Source organism: Bufo gargarizans, chromosome 7 (assembly GCF_014858855.1).
Source record: "Bufo gargarizans isolate SCDJY-AF-19 chromosome 7, ASM1485885v1, whole genome shotgun sequence".
Taxonomy (NCBI): Eukaryota; Metazoa; Chordata; class Amphibia; order Anura; family Bufonidae; genus Bufo; species Bufo gargarizans.
The window spans coordinates 84,626,216-84,653,457 of record NC_058086.1 but is presented as its reverse complement, the minus strand read 5'-3'; the positions used below and the strand labels follow the sequence as shown (position 1 = coordinate 84,653,457).

Here is a 27,242-nt window from a genome sequence, read left to right as displayed (position 1 = left end):
ATTTCTTAAAAAAAAAAAAAAGCCACTGAACCTGAGCAGATGCAGCCAGTAATTAACAGTACTGACCAGTGCGGGAACCACGCACGCAGAAGGCACGTGTGTGGGTTCAAAAATCTAAAGTACTACTAACTAAAATTGACATTATATATATCAGAAAAAATAGTAGGTAAATGAGGGGCACTCCATATAAGGGAATACAAACAGCAAGTGAATAATGGCTCGATTTTATTAGTCCTATAAACAAGCCAATGCATCAAACAATCACAATGTTAAAAACATCCATAAAATGTAATAAAATGCATAAAATAAAATGAATACCCAATGGAAAAGGGCCCTGAGAAAAATTCGTCAGACAAGCATGAAAGTCCACAAATTCGTATTTGCGAATAATCAGCAGTCCCCACAATAGAAATAATCGCACCGGGTCTTTATACACTTGGAAAATTCGTAACTTAAGCCTGTATCAGGCTCCAAATGGATCACATCCACGATCTGACTATGTTAGAAAAATCGTATTCTGTACTGTCCGCACTGAGAAAGGGGTGTATACCCTGAAACGCGTCTGGGCCAGTTGGGACAGTGAGCCATTCCCCAAGAAATCAAGATTTACGAGGAGGAAATAACCATAATCGGGGTGACTTTCGCATCTGGAGCACTACCCTGTCTCGAACTAGAGGCTGCATCTTTAAGAAGGATCGATTGTCTTACTACTATTCCAGCCGAGGAGTCACGCCAGACGTGACGTTCGAAACTCCATACCACGTGGGACGCCGCGTTTGGGTAAGATCGGCTGTGTTTGCGATCCATTATATCGAGCCAGTGACGGAACAGGGTTAGAGATTCCCTTCACGATTATTGATAGATCTGACTATTCGAATTTACTGGAGGATTTAAATCGGACAGTACAGAATACGATTTTTCTGACATAGTCAGATTGTGGATGCGATCCATTTGGAGCCTGATACAGGCTTGAGTTACGAATTTTCCAAGTATATAAAGACCCGGTGCGATTATTTCTATTGTGGGGACTGCTGATTATTCGCGAATACGAATTTGTGGACTTTCATGCTTGTCTGACGAATTTTTCTCAGGGCCCTTTTCCATTGAGTATTCATTTTATTTTATGCATTTTATTACATTTTATGGATGTTTTTAACATTGTGATTGTTTGATGCATTGGCTTGTTTATAGGACTAATAAAATCTAGCCATTATTCACTTTTTTGTATTCCCTTATACGGAGTGCCCCTCATTTACCTACTATTTTTTCTGATCTATTCGTGCGGTCTGGGTGGACCGAGAGGTCAGCACCCTTATCTATTCGGTCTATAGGTTGAGTCACTGGTTTATACTAGTTTCTTATATATATATATATATATATATATATATATACACACACACACACACACAGTCAGGTCCATAAATATTGGGACATCGACATAATTCTATCATTTTTGGCTCTACACACCACCGCAATTAATTTGAAATGAAACAAACAAGATTTGCTTTAACTGCAGACTGTCAGCTTTGAGGGTATTTACATCCAAATCAGGTGAACGGTGTAGGAATTACAACAGTTTTCATATGTGCCTCCCACTTGTTAAAGGGACCAAAAGTTAAGTAATGAGGCAATTGGCTTCTCAGCTGTTCCATGGCCAGGTATGTGTTATTACCTCATTATCCCAATTACAATGAGCAGATAAAAGGTCCAGAGTTCATTTCAAGTGTGTTATTTGTTTTTGTAATCGGTTGCTGTCAACTCTCAAGATCAGATCCAAAGAGCTGTCACTATCAGTGAAGCAAGCCATCATTAGGCTGAAAAAACAAAACAAACCCATCAGAGAGATAGCAAAAACATTAGGCCTGGCCAAAACAACTGTTTGGAACATTCTTAAAAAGAAGGAACGCACCGGTGAGCTCAGCAACACCAAAAGACCTGGAAGACCGTGGAAAACAACTGTGGTGGATGATTGAAGAATTCTTTCCCTGGTGAAGAAAACACCCTTCACAAGGTAGGTGTATGTGTGTCAAAGTCAACAATCAAAAGAAGACTTCACCAGAGTGACTACTGAGGGTTCACCACAAGATGTAAACCATTAGCGAGCCTCAAAAACAGGAAGGCCAGATTAGAGTTTGCCAAACAACATCTAAAAAAGCCTTCACAGTTCTGAAGCAACATCCTATGGACAGATGAGACCAAGATCAACTTGTACCAGAGTGATGGGAAGAGAGGAGTATGGAGAAGGAAAGGAACTGCTCATGATCCTAAGCATACCACCTCATCAGTGACGCATGGTGGTGGTAGTGTCATGGCGTGGGCATGTATAGCTGCCAATGGAACTGGTTCTCTTGTATTTATTGATGATGTGACTGCTGACAAAAGCAGCAGGATGAATTCTGAAGTGTTTCGGGCACAATATTATCTGCAAGCCAAATGCTTCAGAACTCATTGGACGGCGCTTCACAGTGCAGATGGACAATGACCCAAAGCATACTGCAAAAGCAACCAAAGAGTTTTTTAAGGGAAAGAAGTGGAATGTTATGCCATGGCCAGTTCAATCACCTGACCTGAATCCGATTGAGCATGTATTTCATTTGCTGAAGACAAAACTGAAGGGAAAATGCCCCAAGAACAAGCAGGAACTGAAGACCGTTGCAGTAGAGACCTGGCAGAGCATCACCAGGGATGAATCCCAGCATCTGGTGAGGTCTATGCATTCCAGACTTCAGGCTGTAATTGACTGCAAAGGATTTGCAACCAAGTATTCCAAAGTTTGATTTATGATTTGTATGACTTTTGGTCCCTTAACAAGTGGGAGGCACATATGCAAACTGTTGTAATTCCTACACCATTCACCTGATTTGGATGAAAATACCCTGCAGTTAAAGCACATCTTGTTTGTTTCATTTCAAATACATTGTGGTGGTGTATAGAGCCAAAACGTGTTGATGTCCTAATATTTATGGACCTGGCTGTATCTGTGTGTGTGTGTATATATGTATTGAAGGCTGCTTGCAGCCTGTATTTGTGGGAGGGGCGCGCTTACCCCATTTAAACCCCCTCCCACAAGCAGAAGGGCGCCCGGCTTCTTGCTTCTGCAGTATCCAGCGCCTTGACGTCACTTCCGGTCGCGGCTCCGTCGGTTCGTCGTCCTGTTCGTGAGTTTCCCCATCCTCACCTCGTGAGTATCACCGCTCTGCGGCCCGGCCAGACGCGCCTGGCCACCGGCACCTCGTATCACCAGCAGCCACCGTCGGACCCGGCGCATCCGGGAGGGGGGGGGAGAGAACTGACAGCGCGGCGGCTGCCGGTTCCCGCCTTGCGGCTGCGGCAGCGCCGCTAGGCTCGCGGGAGCCACCTGAGCACCACGCGGCACGCCAGGTGAGAGGCGCCTGCGGGCAGCATGTTGTGTGGGGGGGGGGGGCTTACAACGCAGCGGCGGCCCGGTCCCCGGTATCCATGGGGACATGCTGCGGGGGAGGGGGGCCGGCAGCGGCTGCGGTCCTCCTCTGGCTGGCGGTGTGTGTGTCAGGGGGATCAGAGGTTGAGCCAGTAGGCCTGATCTCCCTGGGTCATACACCTCGGTCTGCAAGTTCAAGGTGCCGCTTCAAAGTATAAGCATGTAAAATCTGAGAAATGGTGCAGGGGCAGTATGTAACACATGAGTAAACCAGGAAATGATAATTAATGGTGACACGTGCAGGTTGCTTCCAAAGAACAGTTACAGTAATAAACTCTGTTTCAAAGCCCCAAAGACTAGGATGGCAGAACATGTAGAGACAGGAATGCACTTTATCCATCTTGTTCAAGCACTGGGTCATCAAAAAAAAAAAAAAAAAAAATTTAAGAAAATTCCCCTGTAATCACTTGAGTACAATGGCTTCCGCAATCAGTCAGGCGCTATCGTCCCTGAGTCGCTCAGGCACAAATTGTTCCCTAAATCACCCAGACGTGTCTTCCCTAAAATCGCTCAGGCGCAGATGTCTTCCCTGAATCACGCAGGCGATAATGTCTTCCCTGAATCGCTCAGGCGCAAGGTCTTCACCGGAAGTGCTCAGGCACAATGTTCTTCCCTGCATCACTCAGGCGCAATATCTTCCCTGTACAACTCAGGCGCCATGTCTGCCCTGAATCGCTCAGGGACAATGCCTTCAGGTATCACCCAGGGATGTCCCTTCCATTCACCCATGTGCAATGTTCCTGATTTACTGATATGCAATGTTTTCTTGTTTCTCACGTGCAATGTTTTCGGAGTCGCTCAGGTGCAAATGTTCCGTAAGTCGGTCTGGTGCTATGGTGCCCTGAAGCACTCAGATGCAAATGGTTCCTTGAATCACTCAGGCGCAAATGGTTCCCTGAATCGCTCAGGTGCAATGGTCCCCTGAATCGCTCAGGCGCAATGGTCGCCTGAGTCGCTCGGGTGCAATGGTTCCCTGAAGTCGCTCGGGTGCAATGGTTCCCTGGGTTGCTCAGGGGCAATGGTTCCCTGAGTCGCTCAGGGGCGATGGTTCCCTGATTCGCTCAGGAGCAATGGTTCCCTGAATCGCTCAGGTGCAATGGTTCCCTGATTCACTCAGGTGCAATAGTTCCCTGAATCGCTCAGGTGCAATGGTTCCCTGATCCGCTCAAGTGCAAAGGTTCCCTGATTCGCTCAAGTGCAGTGGTTCCCTGAAACGCTCAGGTGCAATGGTTCCCTGAATCGCTCAGGTGCAATGGTTCCCTGAATCGCTCAGGTGCAATGGTTCCCTGAATCGCTCAGGTGCAATGGTTCCCTGAATAGCTCAGGTGCAATGGTTCCCTGAATCGCTCAGGTGCAATGGTTCCCTGAATCGCTCAGGTGCAATGGTTCCCTGAATCGCTCAGGTGCAATGGTTCCCTGAATCGCTCAGGTGCAATGGTTCCCTGAATCGCTCGGGTGCAATGGTTCCCTGAATCGCTCGGGTGCAATGGTTCCCTGAATCGCTCAGGTGCAATGGTTCCCGGAATCGCTCAGGTGCAATGGTTCCCGGAATCGCTCAGGTGCAATGGTTCCCGGAATCGCTCAGGGGCAACGGTTCCCTGAATCGCTCAGGTGTTTGGTTGGTTCACTGACCAGCAGGTCGCGGCCCTCGCCGTGCAACGGTAAAACACAGCTTATTTTTTTCGTAAGCAGGGCCGCAACCACCAGAGCTTCTAGCAAACCACGGTCGTTGCGCCTATTTTCCCGGTTCAGGTAAGATACAGCCGCAAGGCTGTGCTACGACCTATCACCGCATTTAGCTATTCGTTGTCATAAGCTCCCGTTCATAGGTCTCTGCCTCATACAGAAGTCTGTAGCGTGGTCCCTTTCAGTCAAGGTAAGTAGCAGGCAACGCCATTCGGTCAGGAGAACTATTTCCCCTGTAGCTCTCGGTCGGGCTCCCGGGGGGGAGAAAAAGGAAGTCTCATATGTCACCTTCATACCTCCTCCATGCAGCTTGAAGATGTCGCAGGTCCCTGAGTCGGAGGAGAATCTGTCCTTGGCCGGAACCTCCGTGTCAGGCCGCGCCAGCAACCCCTCCCTGAGGAGCTGGACCATTCCGAAACTGATAGCGGAGCTCAGACGGAGAGGGATTCACCATCCTGCCACCGCAAGAAAAGCGGAGCTGTAACGGCTCCTGATGACGGCTCCATCAGGGTCAAGCGAGGAGCCTTGTCCCTCATCGATCCAGCTGACCCTCCTGCAGCTGCAGGCCACCATCGCCAGTCTGGCAGGTTCGGTGGCAGATATCCAGACTAGGATGGGGGAGTGGGAGTCCCGGCCTCCTCCGGCCCTGCCTTCTCCAGCACGTCCGGTCTTGCCGTCTACGTCCCAAGAGTTGACGCCAGGTACGGTCCGTGTCAGACCCCAGATTGCCCCCTCGCATTACATTCCGGAAAACCTTAAAAAGGACATCCTGGCGGGGAGGGACGTCAACCTGGCGTCCATTCTCATTGCGTCACAAGACGTATCGGAGAATAAAGTCATCAACTGCGGGGAGGTCTCGGTGGTCATGCGGGCCAAGGATTCCCGCCTGAACCGGAAACTGTCGGTCCCCGAGTTCGTCCTGGCATTCAGCCTCTACCGAGATACCATCTGCAGCGTCCAGCCACACAGACGTGAGGAGCTGGACTCCTACCTATACCAAGTCACCGACTTAGGGTACAAATACGGGGGAAAGAACTTCTACGACTATCACAGGTCTTTTTCAGCCAAAGCGGCAGCTGCCCTCGCTCAGTTCCAGTTCATGACGGACTGGGCGAGCTTGGACATGGAGCTATTCTGCCGTCATTTTGCTGGGTTGCAGGCCCCCACGTGCGCTTCATGCCAATCCATCCAGCACACGGCCGACTGGTGCCCTAATCTTCCCACCCCGGCCCGAGAAAGCTCCCAGCCAGGCCCCTCTGGCGCGCAACGGTCTCAGGGTTCCTCCGACAAGCTGGGCAGGCCCATCACCTTCTTAGGCCAAAGTCAGGTCTGCAACAACTTTAATGCCGGGGGCTGTGGTTTCAACAGTTGTAGAGCTTTGCATGTGTGTTCCCTCTGCTTCAGGGCCCACCCCCGCTCCAGCTGCCCGAAGAGGCAACGTAAGGCTCTATGACTGTCCGACATCAACGTCGAGCTCTTGGGCATCCTGTTACGGGATCATCCGGATCGCCAGTCAGTGGAGTTCCTCATCACCGGTTTCGAGAAGGGTTTCAACACAGGATTCATTGCCCTCCCGCAAAGTTCCTGGGAAGGAGGGAACCTGCAGTCAGCCATACAGGATCCAGAGGCGGTGGCCACTCTGTTGCGGGACGAGGTCCGCAAAGGGTTCCTGCTAGGCCCGTTTGAAACCATTCCCTTTTCCGAGTGGAGAATCAACCCCATTGGTCTAGTCTCCAAACAAGCATCAAATAAAAAGCGTCTGAGATACGACCTGTCTGCTCCACACATGTCGCCGATCCCCAGTCTCAACTCCCTGATCCCATCGGGGGAATTCTCAATGTCCTATTCGTCCATTGACGAGGCCATTCAGTTCATCCTGCTGGCTGGGGAGGGGGCTTGGTTGGCCAAGGCCGACATCGCGGATGCCTTCAAGCTACTCCCCATCCTTCCTCGGTTATGGCAGTACTACGGGTTGCAGTGGGCAGACAGGTTTTATTTTGCTAACCGCCTTACATTTGGGTCTAAAAGCAGCCCGTGGTTGTTCAACAAGTTTGCCTGTGCCTTACATTGGATCCTTGTCCATCATGGGGGGATGGAAATGGTCATTCATTACTTAGATGACTTCCTAATCATCGAGAGGCCCCAGAGCCCCCCATCAGGTTTGGGGAGCTTGCTCCAGCTATTCGCCAGGCTCAAGGTCCCGGTGGCAGCCGCCAAGACAGAGGGTCCAGGCACGGGGGTTACCTTCTTGGGCATTACTCTGGACTCGGTCCGCATGGAGGCCAGCCTCCCCGCGGCCAAGTTGGCCAAGATCAAGTCCGCCGTTTCCTCCGCGGCCTCTTCTGGAGTTTTGTCCAGGCAGGAGCTCCAGTCCCTGTTAGGATTCCTTACATGTACCTTCAAGATCATGCCACAGGGGAGGTCCTTCATCTCGCGGCTTCTCAATCTCCTCCCGGCTGCTCCTGATCAGGACTCCACCGTCCGGCTGGACGGTCCCGCCATGGCAGATCTTAAGATGTGGCGAACCTTCCTGACCGGGTGGAATGGCATTTCTTTGTTCGTACCATCCCCGAATGCGGCTTCCCCCACGGTTTACACCGACGCCGCGGGCTCCCGCGGGTTCGCGGCGATCTTCTATCCGCACTGGTTGGTCGGCAGTTGGCCGGTGGAGCTCCTGTCCGAGGCGGGGACCATGAGGTCCTCGCCACTATTGGAGCTATACCCCATTGTGGCGGCAGCCCACGTCTGGGGTCCGCTCTGGGCAAACAAATCGGTCATCTTGAGGACGGACAGCAGGTTCTGGTGGAAGTGATCTCCAAGGGGAGGGCTAAAAATCTCAGGATTATGTCTATGTTGCGTAGGCTTGTCTGGCTGTCCTTGGAGTGTAACTTCCACATCTTCGCGGTCCATATTCAGGGAGCGCAGAATGTGGCAGCTGACGCCCTGTCCCGCTTTAATCTCAATACTTTCTTCCAGGAACTCCCAGAGGCGGATCCCGTCGGTGTTCCAGCTCCACCTTACAGCGCCCTCCTGCTGGACTAGAGCCCCTGGTCGCAACCGCGCAGTCATTGATCCGGCGGTCGCTAGCCACCAGCACAGCCAGGAATTATGATACCGGGTTCAGCTTGTTTAGACGCTTTGCTGACACTCACCCGCAGGGGAACGTAGACGAGGTCACTTTCATCATGGCGTTCATAGCCCATTGCCACTCCCACCGCCACCTCTCATACAATACCATCAGGCTGTATTTGGCAGGCATCCAGCACCACCGGATGCTCAGCGACCCCTCGGCCAGATCCATCTTTTCAAATCAGGCCATCAAAGCCACCCTCAGGGGCGTTCAGAAGGTCAGCACGGCAGTCCAGGTGCGCAGGCAGCCGGTCTCAGGTGAGCTTTTCCGCAGGTTATCCATAGCCCTGGATGGGCTTCCTTTTGGCCAATTTGCAAGCATCGTTACGAAGGCAGCCATGTATCTCGGGTTCTATGGGTTCCTCAGGCCCGGGGAATTCACCTGCAACACCATCTCCCGAACGACCCTGCTAAGACGGCATCTCGCATGGCACTCTGACCACTTTGTCTTGTCCATTCCGTTCTCCAAGACCAGTCAAACCGGTCCCCCCACGGAGGTGGAATTTTACCCTACGTCTAACTGTTGGTGTCCTATCAAGGTGCTCCAGGAGCTCCTGGCCTCCCTTCAATCTCCCGCTTTGGATGGCCTGTTACTCCCAGTTAACGGGAAGCCCCTGTCTTCCACCATGTTCATCTCCAATATCCGCACCCTGGCCGCAGGTTTGGGTTACAACCCTAGCGCAATATCCGGGCACTCATTTCGAATAGGGGCGGCGTCGGCAGCATCCAGTCACCAGGTACCAGCGCACATCATCCGTAAGATGGGTCGGTGGAGATCATCCTGCTTTTCAAGGTACATCCCAAATCCACGGGCGGAAGTATCCCGAGCCTTCTGTTCCTTGGCATTATAGGCCGCACAATACTTCAATAAATACTTCATACCCTGCAACTTGCCGATTTCTCTTGCCCACTTATTCAGGCCTTACCTCGTCACTGGCATCGGGCACACTCCAGCCAGTCGGGTAGGGACGGTCCATAGGCATGCCTATCCGGGCTCTAGCAGCTCCTCCCACAAGTATTGAAGGCTGCTTGCAGCCTGTATTTGTGGGAGGGGCGCGCTTACCCCATTTAAACCCCCTCCCACAAGCAGAAGGGCGCCCGGCTTCTTGCCCTCCCTCTCATCCCATTCTTAAATACCTTCCTCTTGGGTGGCCCACTTATTCAGGCCTTACCTCGTCACTGGCATCGGGCACACTCCAGCCAGTCGGGTAGGGACGGTCCATAGGCATGCCTCTAGCAGCTCCTCCCACAAATATATATATATATATATATATCTAGCTGGCACAAAAAAAAACACAAGTGCTGATCAGCACTTGCCAGTCACAGCTCACACACAGAAAAAGTGGTGCAGAGCTAGAAGAGCCAAAAAAAAAAAAAAGAGGACAGAGTGGTCAGGGACAGGGATTGGGGGTCTGAAACAGCTGCAGATGAGCCAAAGATCACTACAGCTGTTCCAGATGTTCTTCTTTTTCTTCTTCTTTTGAAAAGCACTGATTTATGTGGTAGTACCACAAGTCCCAGCCGACAACGAGCAGCACCGAGGGGCACAGGTCCTCTCTGCAAGCAGTCACCAAGCTAGAATGGCTGCCTGCAGAGAGTGTGTGATAGAAACTAATTTCTCACCTCTCGTGTGTTGTCCCCTGTATACTAGTTAAAGGGTTTCCACCACCAGAAATACTGTTATGTAGCTGACTGATATAGCGATGCGCTAATGTCAGCATTACATAACAGTATGTTTCTGACATTTGTCCCTGCAGCCGGTTTTGTAAAATAAGCACTTTTATAATATGCTAATGAGTACACTCCGTCTACTCACCCTTTATCCCGCCCAGGTCCCCTGTTCTGCCCGCCCCGCTCCTCTTGATGCCACGGTCCAACGCATCGTTGACGAAGTCGGCGCAGTGAGGAATCCGGCACCAGGAGCGCATCATTCACTCACTGCGCCGAATACAGAAGTGAACGGCGCAGGCGCGGGATCTCGTCTGCGATGCAGGGAACAGCGACATCAATCAAGAGGAGCGGGGCGGGCAGAACAGGGGACCTGGGCGGGATAAAGCGTGAGTAGACAGAGAATCTAGGTGTTGATTTTATGCCCACATAGCACCTAGAGGCTCATTAGCATATTATAAAAGTGCTTATTTTACAAAAACGGCTGCAGGGACAAATGTCAGAAACATACTGTTATGTAGTGCTGATATTAGCGCATCACTAATGTCAGTCAGCTACATAACAGTATTTTTGGTGGTAGAAACCCTTTAACTTCATGCTGTCCCAAAGCCCCTACTTAGGCTGAATTCACACGTCCATTGGTTACTATGACATCGTGCGCTTCGTGTTGCCACCGCTGTACAGTAATACACTCGTATAGATCATACGAGTGTATTACTGTACTGCGGCGGCGGGACAAAGCGCACAGCGTCATAACAACGAATGACGCTGTACGCTCCTGCACTAAGCAGGATGCCAGTCTGGTATCCCACAGACGTGGGAATTCAGCCTTACAATCTCAGAAACTGTGCTGCACATTGTAAGTACTAAGCTCCTCCTGGAAAGACTAGAGGTTCACTAGAAGAACAAACTATTGTAACTTCAGAGCAACATGGTAGCTTAGATGATCTTGTTGAAACTGTGCTTGGGTCAATACGTTCTTGCATTCTTTACATGCGCTGTGCTGTTCATACGCTGCAGCTAGCAATCAAAAACAGTCTGCAAGAGGGACATGCTGCCGCACTGGTTGGCAAGATGAGAAAATTGGCCACTGCTGCCAGAACCCCTAAAGTTGACTCAATTTGGAAAAGACGTGCTGGAAAATCAAGCTACACAAAGGTGCAGTACCTACTTAATGATTCAGACCTTGGTTGAACTGAAACCCTTTCCTGTAGACATGGCTAATCCTCAATTAACAATAAATGAAAGTCAGGGGAAACAGGTGACTAAACTGGAAGAATTGCCGCAGCACCCATTTACATTGACTAAAAAATGACAAGCAGAGGTAAACCTGATGTTTCGCCTGTCCCAAAGAGGAGAGTTAGGCCTCATGCACACGGCCATTGGGTGGCCGTGGCCGTATTGGGCTGCCGGCCGTGTGCACCCCGCATCACTTGAATGGGTCCGCAATTCTGGAGATGCGGAACGGAGTCACGGAACGGAACACCGGAAGCACTACAGAGTGCTTCCGTGGTGTTTCTTTCCATTGTTCCGCACGCAAATAAATATGACGTCATTTTTTTGCAGTGCGGACAGACCACGGACCCATTCAAGTTGAATGGGAGCGGCCTGCTGCACGAATGTTACCCGTGCATTGGGGACCGCAACTGTGGGCCCAAATGCACGGAAAGGTCGTACAAAGGCCGTGTGCATGAGGCATTGAAAATAAGATTTGTTTGGCAGCTATTTATGTAGACCCAATGCATGAGCAACATCTGACTTAAAAGAAGCTCCTGCGCCGTACCTGTCTTTAATCGGCGCAGGCGCACTGAGAGGCGGCCGCTCTCTCGCTCGCTCCATCCTCAATGCGCCTGCGCCGATGACGTCACATCTACACCCGGCACAGGCGCATTGAGGATGGAGCGAGCGAGAGAGCGGCCGCCTCTCAGTGCGCCTGCGCCGATTAAAGACAGGTACGGCGCAGGAGCTTCTTTTAAGTCAGATGTTGCTCATGCATTGGGTCTACATAAATAGCTGCCAAACAAATCTTAGTGCGCCTGCGCCGATTAAAGACAGGTACGGCGCAGGCGCGATATTTTGAATTCAAACAGGGCCAGCAGAGAACGATCCCTTTCCCTGTCCCTGTCAATAACACAGCGGAGGGGGCGTCATTAGCAGCGGAGGATGCGGCTGCTACCAGCAAGTAGCCGCCCTACTTGCTGGTAGCAAGGTAATTTACATATTATAAAACTTGCTTTTTAACAAAATCTACAGAACCAAAATGAATATTTAGCTTATGTATAGGGAGCTCGCAGTGTAGGGATTATTATTAACCAAAAAAAAACAAAAAACGGTTTAGTGGGCTGACAGAAGCCATTTAAGGGGTTGCAAAACTGTCGGGAAGAAGAAGAATTTGGTCTTGCTAACACACCTTCACATGATAATGATTTTGAAAACTATTTGGCTCACAAGGACCGTGCAAAGCGCTCCCGCATATCCACATCAGAGAAGACACCCTGTAAATTTCAGCACCATTTTTCACATGCAGGAAAAGAACTGGAGCAATTTTACCACTCGTCAAAACTAAGAGTGCAGCAAGCGATTGCCACGTATCCTGAAATAGTCAGAGATGTTGCCCGACTCGTTACTGCTTTGTCACCAACCCAAGTGTAGAGAGGTTGTTCTCTCAGATTTGAGGGCATCCACGAAGGAGGATCTGACGGAGGCAATACTTTTTCTGAGGACAAAGTCATAGGCTTCTTAACTGCATAAGGGTCCATTCACACATCCGCAACGTGTTTTGCGGATCCACGAAACACAGACAGCGGCAATGTGCGTTCTGCATTTTGCGGACCGCACATTGCCGGCACTAATAGAATATGACTATTCTTGTCCGCAATTGCGGACAAGAATAGGACATGTTCTATTTTTTTAGGGAACGGAATTGAGGACCCGGAAGTGCAGGCCCATAGAAATGAATTTGTGGATGTGTGAATGGACCCTAACAGTATTTATTGCATATTTACTTACTTAGAATAACTAGGAAGAGTTATTTGTTCAGAAATTGTATTGTAATAAATATGGTTTATGCTCCAAATGGTCTGATTACATATGGTTAGAAAAAGCCAGATGTTAACATTTCACTACAGTAAATTTGTTGTTACTAATTGGCCATTTATGAAGGAAAAATAGAGGAGTCAGAGTCATGGCTTACAGAGTCCACAGCCTTGGTCATTTGTTTGCCATGTTAAACAGGAGGTGGACGCTGTTACACATTTAGCCCAGCAGGTGTCCCTGTTGTTTTACCTTCCATTTTTTGTGTGCAGCTTTTTAATTGTATGTATACATTGTATATTTTTTATTTTTATAATTTATTGGTTAATGTGGCTTTTTGGATTTTGTTTCAGACATGTAACCAAGCATTGATTTAGGCCTAGATGATAGTTTTTTAGAGCCAATCATTACCAAATATGTATTTTTTTTCCAACACGCTAAAAGCATTTTTGAAAAAAATAAAAATCAAAATTTTTTGTGTTGCCATTTTCTGAGAGACTATGGTCTTGTGTGAGGGCTAATTTGTTGCAGGATGAGGTGAAGTATTTTTGATCGCATGATATGATTTTTAGGAAACGAGGTAACCAGAAAATTGCTGTTTTGGCATTATTTATCTGATGGGGTATTGTAAAACATTGCAACTGTTAGTATTAGTTGTCATGCACACAACCGCATGTTCGGTCTGCATCCGATACACATTTTTAGTGAAACGGATGCAGACCCATTCGTTTCAATGGGGCCACAAAAGATGTTGTAAGCACCTGTATGTCCATTCCACGGCCCCGCAAAAAAGATAGAATATGTCCTATTCTGGTCCATTTTGAGGACACATATAGATCATTTCTACAGGAGTTAAAAAAACAAAACAAAAAAAAACACTATCAACATCCACTGGATAGATCATCAATATCTAATCAGTGGGGGTCTAACACCCGGGACCCTCGACAATCAGCTGTTGGAGAAGGCAGCTGCACTCGCTCACAGGAGAACTGATGCCTTGTCAATCAGCAAATTGGCGGGGGTCGGATCGCCACCAACCAGATACTGATGACCCTATCCTGAGGCTACGACACTTCAACTCCCCCAGATCTGAAGTGGTGGCAACCAGTCCTTCTCACATTCTAAGACAGGTTGCTGGTGGCCATTTTGAATCAATCCCAGAAAACCCCTTTAAAGGGATTCTGTCACCTCGTTTTCGGTTATTGAGATGCGGACATGCACGGCTAGATCGCCGCTAGCATGTCCGCAATATACCTGTCCTATAGGGCTGTTTGTTTAAAAAATTATTTTAGAGATATGTAAATGAGCTTTGTAAGGAGCCCAAGGGGCTGTACTAACCTTCCTGGTGCCCAGCCACGCTCCCCTGTGAAGGAGCCCAGCCTTGCCTATGTCCTCCGAATCTCCTCCTTTCTTCGCAGTTAGATTTCCGCAATCCCGCGATGCACAATTCCTTCCCTGAGGCTGATGTCAGCACAGGGAAGTACCACTATACCGGCAATGCGCATGCGCAAGCTCGCGCATCGCGAGATTACGGCAATCTAACTGTGAAGAAAGGAGGAGATTCGGAGGAAGCAGGCGGCGCTGGGCTCCTTCACAGGGGGCGTGGCTGGGCACCAGGAAGGTTAGTACAGCCCTTTGGGCACCTTACAAGGCTCATTTACATATGTCTAAAAATCATAATAAAAGATAAAAGCACACAGCCCCATAGGACAGGTATATTGCGGACATGCTAGCGGCGATCTAGCCGTGCATGTCCTCAGCTCTATAACCGAAAACGAGGTGACAGAATCCCTTTAACTGAATGCTTCCAATGTATGCAGGATATGCCATAAACAAATAGGCTCCTTGTTGCATGTGTGGTGCAAATGTTAAGCCACACACAAGAGAGACAGCACTCGGTTGTCATCCATGTCTGGAACCATGCAGCCGAACCGCAAATTAAAGAACCTGTCCTATTATTGTCCGCTTTGTGAACAAGAATAGGATTTTTTACAGTGGGCCCCCACGAAAATTGCTGAATGTACATGGATTGCATCCGTATTTTGCGGATCCGTGACTTGTGAACTGTAAATCGGATAGGGTAGGGTCCAGGAGGACTTAACTGCAGTAATACATAATTAATAGGGTTGTCACAATACCAAAATTTTGATTTGACTTTGATAATATAAAAAAGTATTGCGATACTTGATACTATTCGATACCACAAGAACGAAACGGATGGAGCGCTGTCCAAATCTTTGGCGGCCACCTTGAAGTGAAGGGGTCCGCATCCGACCTGTAATAAATAGTGGATCAGATACGGAAAAAAATACAGTCGTGTGTATTACCCCTAAGTGTAGTGGTACTAAATTGACGTACACAAGGCGATACATGATGGGGTTAATATGAGGCACAGGTCCAACTATGATAAAATCCCCATGTGCCTCATAATAACCTTATCAAGTATCCATCTCTTTGCATAATGAGCAACATGGGGTTAATGCATGATCTACATGAAAAGCCACTTGCTATTAATGTTAGCGGCACATAGTTTTATGAATTTGGACCTCCATGTGCATCACATTAATAGTAAGTTGACCCCATCTGTAATCTGTATTCTGTAACTCACATTAACCCCATGTTGCCCATTATTTGAGGAGGTACTTGGGGGTCACTATTAATGTGAGGCACATGGGGTCCACTCCAAATTGAGAAAAGCTTGTGCCTGACATAAAAAATATGCGACCACCATTGTGAGGTGCATTTATGGGGTGAGCTGTAGGTACACTTAGGACACATGGAGTGCAGTTTTCCAGAGATTGTAGATGGAGTTATTCTAATAAGGCTTCATTCACACGACCATATGTGTTTTGCGGTCCACAAAACCCTGATCCACAAAAAATACAGATGATGTCCTTTTGGCATCCGTATTATTTTTTGTTTTATTTTGCGGATCAATTGTAACAGACAAGACAAGAATACAACATGCTCTATATTTTTAGCGGGGCTACGTAACGGACATACGGATGAGGACAGCACGGTGTCCTCATCCAATCTGCAAAAAAAACAAAAACGCAACGGACACGGAAACAAAATACGTTTGTGTGAATGTAGCCATGTGTAGAAATGGATGCTATAAACTGAAGACGCTGTTACACATTTAGCCCAGCAGGTGTCCCTGTTGTTTAACCTTCCATTTTTTGTGTGCAGCTTTTTAATTGTATGTATACATTGTATTGTATTGTTTTATGAGGTGACGTTTTTTTATCGCATTAAATGATTTTTAGGAAACGAGGTGGCCACAACAATGGCTGTTTTGGCATCATTCATCTGATGGGGTATTGTAAAACATTGCAACTGTTAGTATTAGTCGTCATGCACACAACCACATGTTCGGTCTGCATGTGATACACATTTTTAGTGAAACGGATGCAGACCCATGGGTAAGTGACCCCATCTTTGCACCGTGATCCTGGCAATTTATTTCAGGACAACTTTGAGCACTGATAGCAGGGGCAAAAAGGGCAGCAGGAAAACCACCAGCAATCTGAACTCCTTATCTGTAGTACTAAGATGTGGTGACAGATTCCCTCTCATTGCTGGATAATTACATCTTGTGGCCCAACAGATTTACAGAGCCATGTGACGCGCAACACAAAATATATAAATGTGTGTGTGACCTGCTGTCATGTGACTAAAGTTGGGATTTGGCAAGTCACAGAAAAATCACAGGCGAGCCACAGTATGCCAACATGTCATTAGGTCCAATGTCACCGTGTGGCACTAGCATTAAGCCAGAAACTGCTGTAAACAGATGCACCTGTGCCTCTTATCAATTTTGCACATTTTATGCCAACAGACTTTTCAGTAAGTGTTAGTACATCCGCCAATGTGTTGTGATTCAGGCTCTATGGACAGTTCTTTCTTTGTGACTCTAGACTCATCAGATTTGAGTTTTGACCTTGGTTCTTTATAGACATCATGAGGACTTTCTTTAGCATTTCCACTACTTCACCTCCTTCAATATTACAACATAGTTTCCACATGAAAATGTATCATTTTCGGTAATGTATTACATTGATTTGCTGTAATACTATGGATGGACCTTTACTGATACTGTTCTTCATACATTGGGCCTCATTTATCAAACCTGTCTAACAGTAAAGCTGGCCTTGTTCCCATAGCAAACAGAGCTTTCAGTTCTTAATCTGCTGGGGAAAATTTTAAATTGCAGAGATTGGTTGCTATAGGCAACAAGGTCCAATGTATCCACAGTGTACAGCGTGAAATCCCAACAGGCTTCGCTCTTACTATGGGGGAGATTTTTTTAAAGTCAGTTTTGTGCATTGCTCACAAGGTGTTTGATAAATCTGGTGCATTTTTAAGTCTAACACTTCTGTCTTAGGCCTCATGCACACGACAGTTTATTTTCACGGTCGCAAAAACGGGGTCCGTAGGTCCGTGATCCGTGACCGTTTTTTCGTCCGTGGGTCTTCCTTGATTTTTGGAGGATCCACGGACATGAAAAAAAAGTCATTTTGGTGTCCGCCTGGCCGTGCGGAGCCAAACGGCTCCGTCCTGAATTAGGCCCCATGCACACGGCCGTGTTTCACAGCCGTGTGCGGGCCGTGGAACCGCGGCCTGGATCCCTCCTGAGAGCAGGAGCGCACGGCGTCACTGGTTGCTATGACGACGTGCACTCCCTGCTGCCGCCGCAATACAGTTATACACTGGTATAGATCTATACCAGTGTATTACTGTACTGTGCCGGCAGCAGGGAGCGCACGGCGTCATAGCAACCAGTGACGCCGTGCGCTCCTGCTCTCAGGAGGGATCCAGGCCGCGGTTCCACGGCCCTCACACGGCTGTGAAACACGGCCGTGTGCATGGGGCCTTACAATGCAAGTCAATGGGGACGGATCCATTTGACGTTGACACAATATGGTGCCATTTCAAACGGATCCGTCCCTATTGACTTTCAATGTAAAGTCTGGAGTTCTTTTATACCATTGGATTGGAGTTTTCTCCAATCCGATGGTATATTTTAACTTGAAGCGTCCCCATCACCATGGGAACGCCTCTATGTTAGAATATACTGTCGGATATGAGCTACATCGTGAAACTCAGATCCGACAGTATATTCTACCACAGAGGCGTTCCCATGGTGATGGGGACGCTTCTAGTTAGAATACACTACAAACTTTGTACAAGACTGCCCCCTGCTGCCTGGCAGCACCCGATCTCTTACAGGGGGATATGATAGCACAATTAACCCCTTCAGGTGCGGCACCTGAAGGGGTTAATTGTACTATCATATCCCCCTGTATGAGATCAGGGCTGCCAGGCAGCAGGGGGCAGACCCCCCCCTCCCCAGTTTGAATATCGTTGGTGGCACAGTGTGCGCCCCCCATCGGGCCCCCCCTTCCTTCCTCTATTGTTATAAATCATTGGTGGCACAGTGTGCGCCCCCCATCCTCTACTATTTTTTATGTAGTTTTGGGCAGCCTACGTCCCCTGTGACACTCAAGGTAAAGACGCCGTTAAGAGGACCCTGGAGCAGATAGACGTCGTCAATCGAATGTGTGAAGCGTATCCGGATGCCTTCCTGTGTGTGAACAGCGCAGCAGGTGAGGACAGATGGGTGGTGGGGTATAGCACGTGGTGGGTTATAGCACATGGTGGGTGGTGGGGTATAGCACGTGGTGGGTAGTGGGGTATAGCACGTGGTGGTATAGCACGGCCCCCCTCCCTCTATAGCAGTAACAACATTGGTGGCCAGTGTGCGGCCTCCCATCTCTCCCCCCCCCCCCCCCCCCGATCATTGGTGGCAGCGGAGTTCCGATCAGAGTCCCAGTTTAATCGCTGGGGCTCCGATCGGTAACCATAGCAACCAGGACGCTACTGCAGTCCTGGTTGCCATGGTTACTTAGCAATAGTACAATAGTAGAAGATTCATAGTTACCTGCTTGCTGCTGCGATGTCTGTGTCCGGCCGGGAGCTCCACCTACTGGTAAGTGACAGGTCTGTGCGGCGCATTGCTAAAGAACTGTCACTTACCAGTAGGAGGAGCTCCCGGCCGTCACAGACATCGCAGCAGCAAGCAGGTAAGTATGAATCTTCTACTATTGTACTATTGCTAAGTAACCATGGCAACCAGGGCTGCAGTAGCGTCCTGGTTGCCATGGTTACCGATTGAAGCCCCAGTGATTAAACTGGGACTCCGATCGGAACTCCGCTGCCACCAATGATCGGGGGGGGGGAGATGGGAGGCCGCACACTGGCCACCAATGTTGTTACTGCTATAGAGGGAGGGGGGCCGTGCTATACCACCACGTGCTATACCCCACCACCCACCGCGTGCTATACCCCACCACCCACCATGTGCTATACCCCACCACCCATCTGTCCTCACCTGCTGCGCTGTTCACACACAGGAAGGCATCCGGATACGCTTCACACATTCGATTGACGACGTCTATCTGCTCCAGGGTCCTCTTAACGGCGTCTTTACCTTGAGTGTCACAGGGGACGTAGGCTGCCCAAAACTACATAAAAAATAGTAGAGGATTTATAACCATAGAGGGAGGAAGGGGGGGCCCGATGGGGGGCGCACACTGTGCCACCAACGATATTCAAACTGGGGAGGGGGGGGGTGCCCCCTGCTGCCTGGCAGCCCTGATCTCTTACAGGGGGATATGATAGTACAATTAACCCCTTCAGGTGCCGCACCTGAAGGGGTTAATTGTGCTATCATATCCCCCTGTAAGAGATCGGGTGCTGCCAGGCAGCAGGGGGCAGTCTTGTACAAAGTTTGTAGTGTATTCTAACTAGAAGCGTCCCCATCACCATGGGAACGCCTCTGTGTTAGAATATACTGTCGGATATGAGTTTTCACGAAGTCAAAACTTAGATCTGAAAAAGCTTTTATGCAGACGGATCTTCGGATCCGTCTGTATGAAAGCAACCTACGGCCACGGATCACGGACACGGATGCCAATCTTGTGTGCATCCGTGTTCTTTCACGGACCCATTGACTTGAATGGGTCCGTGAACTGTTGTCCGTCAAAAAAATAGGACAGGTCATATTTTTTTGACGGACAGGATACACGGATCACGGCCTCGGCTGCAAAACAGTGCATTTTCCGATTTTTCCACGGACCCATTGAAAGTCAATGGGTCCGCGGAAAAAAACGGAAAACGTCACAACGGCCACGGATGCACACAACGGTCGTGTGCATGAGGCCTAAATATGTGATTCTACTTTCTACACTACCCCTTTACTTAAAGTGTATAAATCTGGCTTAAAGGGGTTGTCCGGTCTTGGAGATGACTAACTGCAGCCCTTAATATAAAAAAAGACTACTCCACCGCTTCAGATCCCAGCAAGGCCAGGAAGCATGTTGATCCTGCGACCGCTGCAGCCAATCACAGGTTTTAGTGGTCACATTGGCTTGAATAATACATCACAGGCCAGGAAGCAGCTTGGTCCTGTGACAGCTGTGATGTATTGTGCAAGCTGATGTGACTGCTGAGGCCTGTGATTGGCCACAGCAGTCATAAGACTGAGCCAATTTCTGGTCCTGAGAGGACATGAAGCGGCCAGGAACAGAGAAGCAGCAAGGCCACGGACAGGTGATAGGGCAAAGGTTAGGACCACATGGGCTGTTAGCTCCATGGCTAGACAACCCTTGTTGTATGAACAGGCTAACCATGCCCACTTTACCACCCATTTTTCAAAACTATAGTAAGTGGTAAAAAAAAATTCGAAATGTCACAAAATTTGTTATGCAAAGAAGCTCAAAAAGTCACAAAGCTCTATTTTATAACCCTTTGAATCCAGAATTCTGAAGTGCAGGGTTTGATAGAGTCCCCACAATCTTTTCCTTAGAAACACTGTAGTGTTTTAGAAACAAGCAGGGTATGGGGAAAAGTGTCCAGCTCCCCTCTGGCTTCTTCTCACCCGATAAATACACAGAGTCTATTAATCAAGCTAAGCCCTAGGACTGGCGTCCAGGGGACACTTCTCGCCATGCCGGGCTCATTTCTAAAACTATGGGACAGATGTCCTGCTCTGATAGATGTAAACATAGGGGGTAATGTTTCAATATGCTACTTTTTACTCCTTTTTTAGGCTACTTTCACACTTGCGGCAGTGTGATCCGGCGCGCAGTTCCGTCGTCGGACTGGCCGCCGGATCCGCCGCTGACTGAAAGCATTTGTGAGACGGATCCAGATGCATTGCAAGGACGGATCCGTCTCTCCGCTTGTGATGCGGACCGACTTGCCCATTTTTTCTCATTTTTACCGATCTGCGCATGCCGGAACTGACGGATCCGGCATTCCGGTATTCTGAATGCGGATCCGGCGCTAATACATTCCTATGGGAAAAAATGCCGGATCCGGCGTTCAGGCAAGTCTTCAGTTTTTTCCGCCGGAGAGAAAACCGTAGCATGCTGCGGTTTTCTCTTTTGCCTGATCAGTCAAAACGACTGAAGACATCCTGATGCAAACTGAACGGATTACTCACCATTCAGAATACATGGGGATAAAACTGATCAGTTCTTTTCCGGTATAGAGCCCCTTTGACGGAACTCTATGCCGGAAAAGAAAAACGAAAGTGTGAAAGTACCCTTAGATGTCTGATTTGAAACCAGTTTTTTTAGGGACAAATTTAAATGTCTCATGCCATTTTTTAAAACTTTGTCACAATACCTATATAGATTTACACTAACGGGTTTTGCTTTGTGCTATCCTTAAGGTAGGGATGTCAAACTAATGGCCTTCCGGCTGTTGCAAATTACAACTCCCAGCATGCCGCAATAGCTATAGGTTGTCTGAGCATGATGCAACTAGTAGTTTCCCAACAGCTGGAGGGCCATGAGTTTGACATAAATGCCCTATGGGATCTGTCTTGGTTGTTCATCCTTTAAACCCTAAACAAGGATCTGGACTTTGCTGCAGAGAACCAACCAGGCTGCTACCTCCTGGAAGAGTCCTGGTGTAGTTGGCAGCTGAGCCACTGGGTCAGAGACACCAGTGTGAAGCACTAAAGGTACAGTCAATACTGACATCTGAGGGTCAACATGGTTAACAGGCAGCAGAGGATCAGAAACTGGATGGAGATGTGCGCACGCAGGCCCTATAAGAAGACGAGAATAGGCATGTGCACGCCCTAAAGGAGAAGCCAGAAAGAAGCATGCAGGCTGTGGCCTGCAACACAGGAGCAGGGCAGCAGCCAACATGGGTTCAGACCGCCAGTAAGGCAGGACAGGGTAAGAGATGAAGGGCAGTGCCCTTACAGAGGAGGTAGGCAACAGTGACCCTGGCCACCATCATAAAAGTCTGGTTTTACTGAAGTACATTTGCGACTTTTTGCAAAAAGTTGCAATGAAAAATCTGGCTCAAAATGTAGCCATGCCCACAAAATAACAAGCCACCCAGTAATAAATGCAAACTACCAGGTATGTTGCAAACCACCCTTAAAGGGGTTGTCCGGGATCAAGATTTTTTTTTAAAGCCAGTTAAATCACTATTAATAGATGTTTTTAGGTATTTTTACACTTCAGCAGGGCTCCTACAGTCCCCCACTGATTGTTTACCTTTCTGTTTATGTGTGCGGTAACTTCCTGCCTCAATGCTTTCTGGGTCCCAGCGCAGCTAAACGCCTCCTTCCTTACTAAGAATGCGCCCTGCTCGGCGAGGCTTAGCACCGCAAGGGGGTGTGGCTTAGCGCTTCTGTTGCCGCATAGTTACTGCCCCTCCATGCGCTTGGAATAATTAGAGGCTGACGGTGACGTCACCGGGCTCCTTGTGAAGCGGAAGGAGAGGCTTCGGTATGCAGAAAGGGACCCGGTACGTCACTGACTGTGATAGAAACTGCACTTTCAGCTGAAAATTTGTGAAGTGAAAAAGGGCCATCAGAAATGTCTGGTAAGGGAAGGACAGGCATGAATGTAATATTTAGGGGACCATTGTACATGTAGACCCATGTCCCCAATCCCGGACAACCTCTTTAAGATGGTGCAAAGACAAAACATGCAAAATTGTTCCTTTGATACATTTGGTGCTTTACGTGCTCAGACAGGTATGTCTAAAAATGCCCCGGATATATCAAGGTGTCTCATGCAGGATGATAAATATGGTGCACCGATAGAAACTTTTCAACAACTTTTAGCCTCACTCTCCTGGCGGGCAATATGCACTGGATTCCTCTGAAATTCTGCCATTATGTGCACATCAGTAAATGAGGGTCTACGCTATCTTTGAATGCTGCAGCATTGTTCAGGCAGTGTGAAACTGCTGACAGGTTCCCTTTAAAAAGCATTTCTTGACAATATTAACCCCTTAAGGACCCACGCCATACATGTACAGCACAGCTGGACATGACTTAAGGAACAGCGCCGTACACGTACGGCACAAGGTCCGCCGGGTGCTGGGGCAGGATCGCGGGGGAATCGGGGCACCATGGCTGCTCTTACCGGTAGGCATCCATGCCGGGTAAGGGCAGCATGGTGTCTTCCGCCCCCCTGAAGCTCCAAGCGATGCGATTGATCTGTCAATGAAGACCAACACATTGCAGCACCGGAAGCAAAAGGAAGCTGCGGGGGGGGGGGGGGGAGCTGGGGTCATGGGGAACTGACTGGTCAGCACCGATCTCCTCCGAGGTCAGGCAGGGGACTCCAGTGTTTGGCGTCCCCTAACAGCGCTGCGATTGGCTGGAACAGCGCTTCAGCCAATGGCAGCGCTATAGATGCACAGGAAAGGGCTGAACTAGGGTTGGGCGATATCAAAAATATTCAGACGATACCGATATTAAGAAATGTATTGCGATAACAATATACACTCACCTAAAGAATTATTAGGAACACCTGTTCTATTTCTCATTAATGCGATTATCTAGTCAACCAATCACATGGCAGTTGCTTCAATGCATGTAGGGTTGTGGTCGTGGTCAAGACAATCTCCTGAACTCCAAACTGAATGTCAGAATGGGAAAGAAAGGCGATTTAAGCAATTTTGAGCGGGCATGGTTGTTGGTGCCAGACGGGCCGGTCTGAGTATTTCACAATCTGCTCAGTTACTGGGATTTTCACGCACAATCATTTCTAGGGTTTACAAAGAATGGTGTGAAAAGGGAAAAACATCCAGTATGCGGCAGTCCTGTGGGCGAAAATACCTTGTTGATGCTAGAGATCAGAGGAGAATGGGACGACTGATTCAAGCTGATAGAAGAGCAACGTTGACTGAAATAACCACTCGTTACAACCGGGGTATGCAGCAAAGCATTTGTGAAGCCACAACACGCACAACCTTGAGGCGGATAGGTTACAACAGCAGAAGACCCCACCGGGTACCACTCATCTCCACTACAAATAGGAAAAAGAGGCTACAATTTACACGAGCTCACCAAAATTGGACTGTTGAAGACTGGAAAAATGTTGCCTGGTCTGATGAATCTCGATTTCTGTTGAGACATTCAAATGGTAGAGTCTGAATTTGACGTAAACAGAATGAGAACATGCATCCATCATGCCTTGTTACCACTGTGCAGGCTGGTGGTAGTGGTGTAATGGTGTAGGGGATGTTTTCTGGGCACACTTTAGGCCCCTTAGTGCCAATTGGCCATCGTTTAAATGCCACAGGCTACCTGAGCATTGTTTCTGACCATGTCCATCCCTTCATGACCACCATGTACCCATCCTCTGATGGCTACTTCCAGCAGGATAATGCACCATGTCACAAAGCTCGAATCATTTCAAATTGGTTTCTTGAACATGACAATGAGTTCACTGTACTAAAATGGCCCCCACAGTCACCAGATCTCAACCCAATAGAGCATTTTTGGGATGTGGTGGAACGGGAGCTTCGTGCCCTGGATGTGCATCCCTCAAATCTCCATCAACTGCAAGATGCTATCCTATGAATATGGGCCAACATTTCTAAAGAATGCTATCAGCACCTTGTTGAATCAATGCCACGTAGAATTAAGGCAGTTCTGAAGGCAAAAGGGGGTCCAACACCGTATTAGTATGGTATTCCTAATAATTCTTTAGGTGAGTGTATATTGCGATAAATACCCATTTAAAAGTAAAAAAACACAAGGAGACATAATATTGTATGGGAAAACACCAAAACAGTAATTATCATGAATAGCTCGCATAGAGTTAATTGTATATCACCTACAATGCTCAAAAAAAGATCCACACAGAGAATTATTATAATCAATTAATTCCTTCATTAGACATCCATCAACATACAAAAACAGCAATCATGGGAACACGACGGTGTTACAAATAATTGTATAAAAACAGAGAAAGCTCCAGACCAAAAAAGGGACTAGTATCCCCCCATACACACTTGGGGCAGTGTCAGATTAGTGGGGCACATGTAGCAAAATGCACCTAGAGCATGCATAATAAAACACTACAACCAATTAAGGAAGTGTGACCCTGAGTGCAGCCCTCACAAGCCAGAAACTGCAGGGGGAGAAAAAACAATTAAAGTGCATAAGTGCAACAATTCAACTTCCTTACTGACACTGGTCTGAAGCAGCCGCCCGACGATCGTTTCGCTTCACGCTTCCTCTTGGGGCACGCTTCCTTTTTGGTCTGGAGCTTTCTCTGTTTTTATACAATTATTTGTAACACCGTCGTGTTCCCATGATTGCTGTTTTCATGTATGTTTTTAATGATATACCGTTGATGGATGTCTAATAAAGGAATTAATTGATTATAATAATTCTCTGTGTGGATGCTGTAATACTGTATGGGGCAGCCACAAGGACACGTTATACTGTATGGGGCAGCCACAAGGAGAAATTATACTGTATGGAGACATAGGCAGCCACAAGGAGACGTTATACTGTGTGGGGCAGCCACAAGGAGAGATTATACTGTATGGGGCAGCCACAAGTAGAGGTTATACTGTATGGGGGCAGCCGCAAGGAAACGTTATACTGTGTGGGGGCAGCCGCAAGGAAACGTTATACTGTGTGGGGGCAGCCGCAAGGAAACGTTATACTGTGTGGGGGCAGCCGCAAGGAAACGTTATACTGTGTGGGGGCAGCCGCAAGGAAACGTTATACTGTGTGGGGGCAGCCACAAGGAAACGTTATACTGTGTGGGGGCAGCCACAAGAAACATTTTACTGTGTGGGGGCAGCCACAAGGAAACGTTATACTGTGTGGGGGCAGCCACAAGGAGAAGATATACTGTATGGGGGCAGCCACAAGGAGATGTTATACTGTATGGGGGCAGCAACAAGGAAACGTTATAATGTATGGGGGCAGCCACAAGGAGACATTATACTGTATGGGGCAGCCACAGGGAGACATTATACTGTATGGGGCAGCCACAAGGAGACATTATACTGTATGGGGCAGCCACAAGGAGACATTATACTGTATGGGGCAGCCACAAGGAGACATTATACTGTATGGGGCAGCCACAAGGAGACAATATACTGTATGGGGCAGCCACAAGGAGACATTATACTGTATGGGGCAGCCACAAGGAGACATTATACTGTATGGGGCAGCCACAAGGGGACGTTATATTGTATGGGGACAAGGGCAGCCACAAGGAGAGGTTATACCGTGTGGGGCAGCCACAAGGAGACAATATACTGTATGGGGCAGCCACAAGGAGACATTATACTGTATGGGGCAGCCACAAGGAGACATTATACTGTATGGGGCAGCCACAAGGAGACATTATACTGTATGGGGCAGCCACAAGGAGACATTATACTGTATGGGGCAGCCACAAGGGGACGTTATATTGTATGGGGACAAGGGCAGCCACAAGGAGAGGTTATACCGTGTGGGGCAGCAACAAGGAGAGGTTATACTATACAGGGAGTGCAGAATTATTAGGCAAATCATCCTCTTTATGCATGTTGTCTTACTCCAAGCTGTATAGGCTTGAAAGCCTACTACCAATTAAGCATATTAGGTGATGTGCATCTCTGTAATGAGAAGGGGTGTGGTCTAATGACATCAACACCCTATATTAGGTGTGCATAATTATTAGGCAACTTCCTTTCCTTTGACAAAATGGGTCAAAAGAAGGACTTGACAGGCTCAGAAAAGTCAAAAATAGTGAGATATCTTGCAGAGGGATGCAGCACTCTTAAAATTGGAAAGCTTCTGAAGCGTGATCATCAAACAATCAAGCGTTTCATTCAAAATAGTCAACAGGGTCGCAAGAAGCGTGTGGAAAAACCAAGGCGCAAAATAACTGCCCATGAACTGAGAAAAGTCAAGCGTGCAGCTGCCAAGATGCCACTT

General features: G+C 48.2%; 1 protein-coding gene across 5 annotated transcripts in view; it reads right to left on the bottom strand.

The window, feature by feature from the left end:
* The window catches only part of LOC122943635 (suppressor of cytokine signaling 1-like), a 192,267-nt gene that overhangs the window by 124,078 nt on the left and 40,947 nt on the right, over window positions 1-27,242 (bottom strand). Inside the window, exon 2 of one of the 5 annotated variants that reach the window (XM_044301529.1) lies at window positions 24,363-24,419. The exons of the other annotated variants lie outside the window; for them this stretch is intronic. The gene's annotated coding sequence lies outside the window, so the exon portion shown is untranslated. The remainder of the gene's footprint in view (window positions 1-24,362; window positions 24,420-27,242) is intronic. 5 annotated transcript variants of the gene reach the window in all.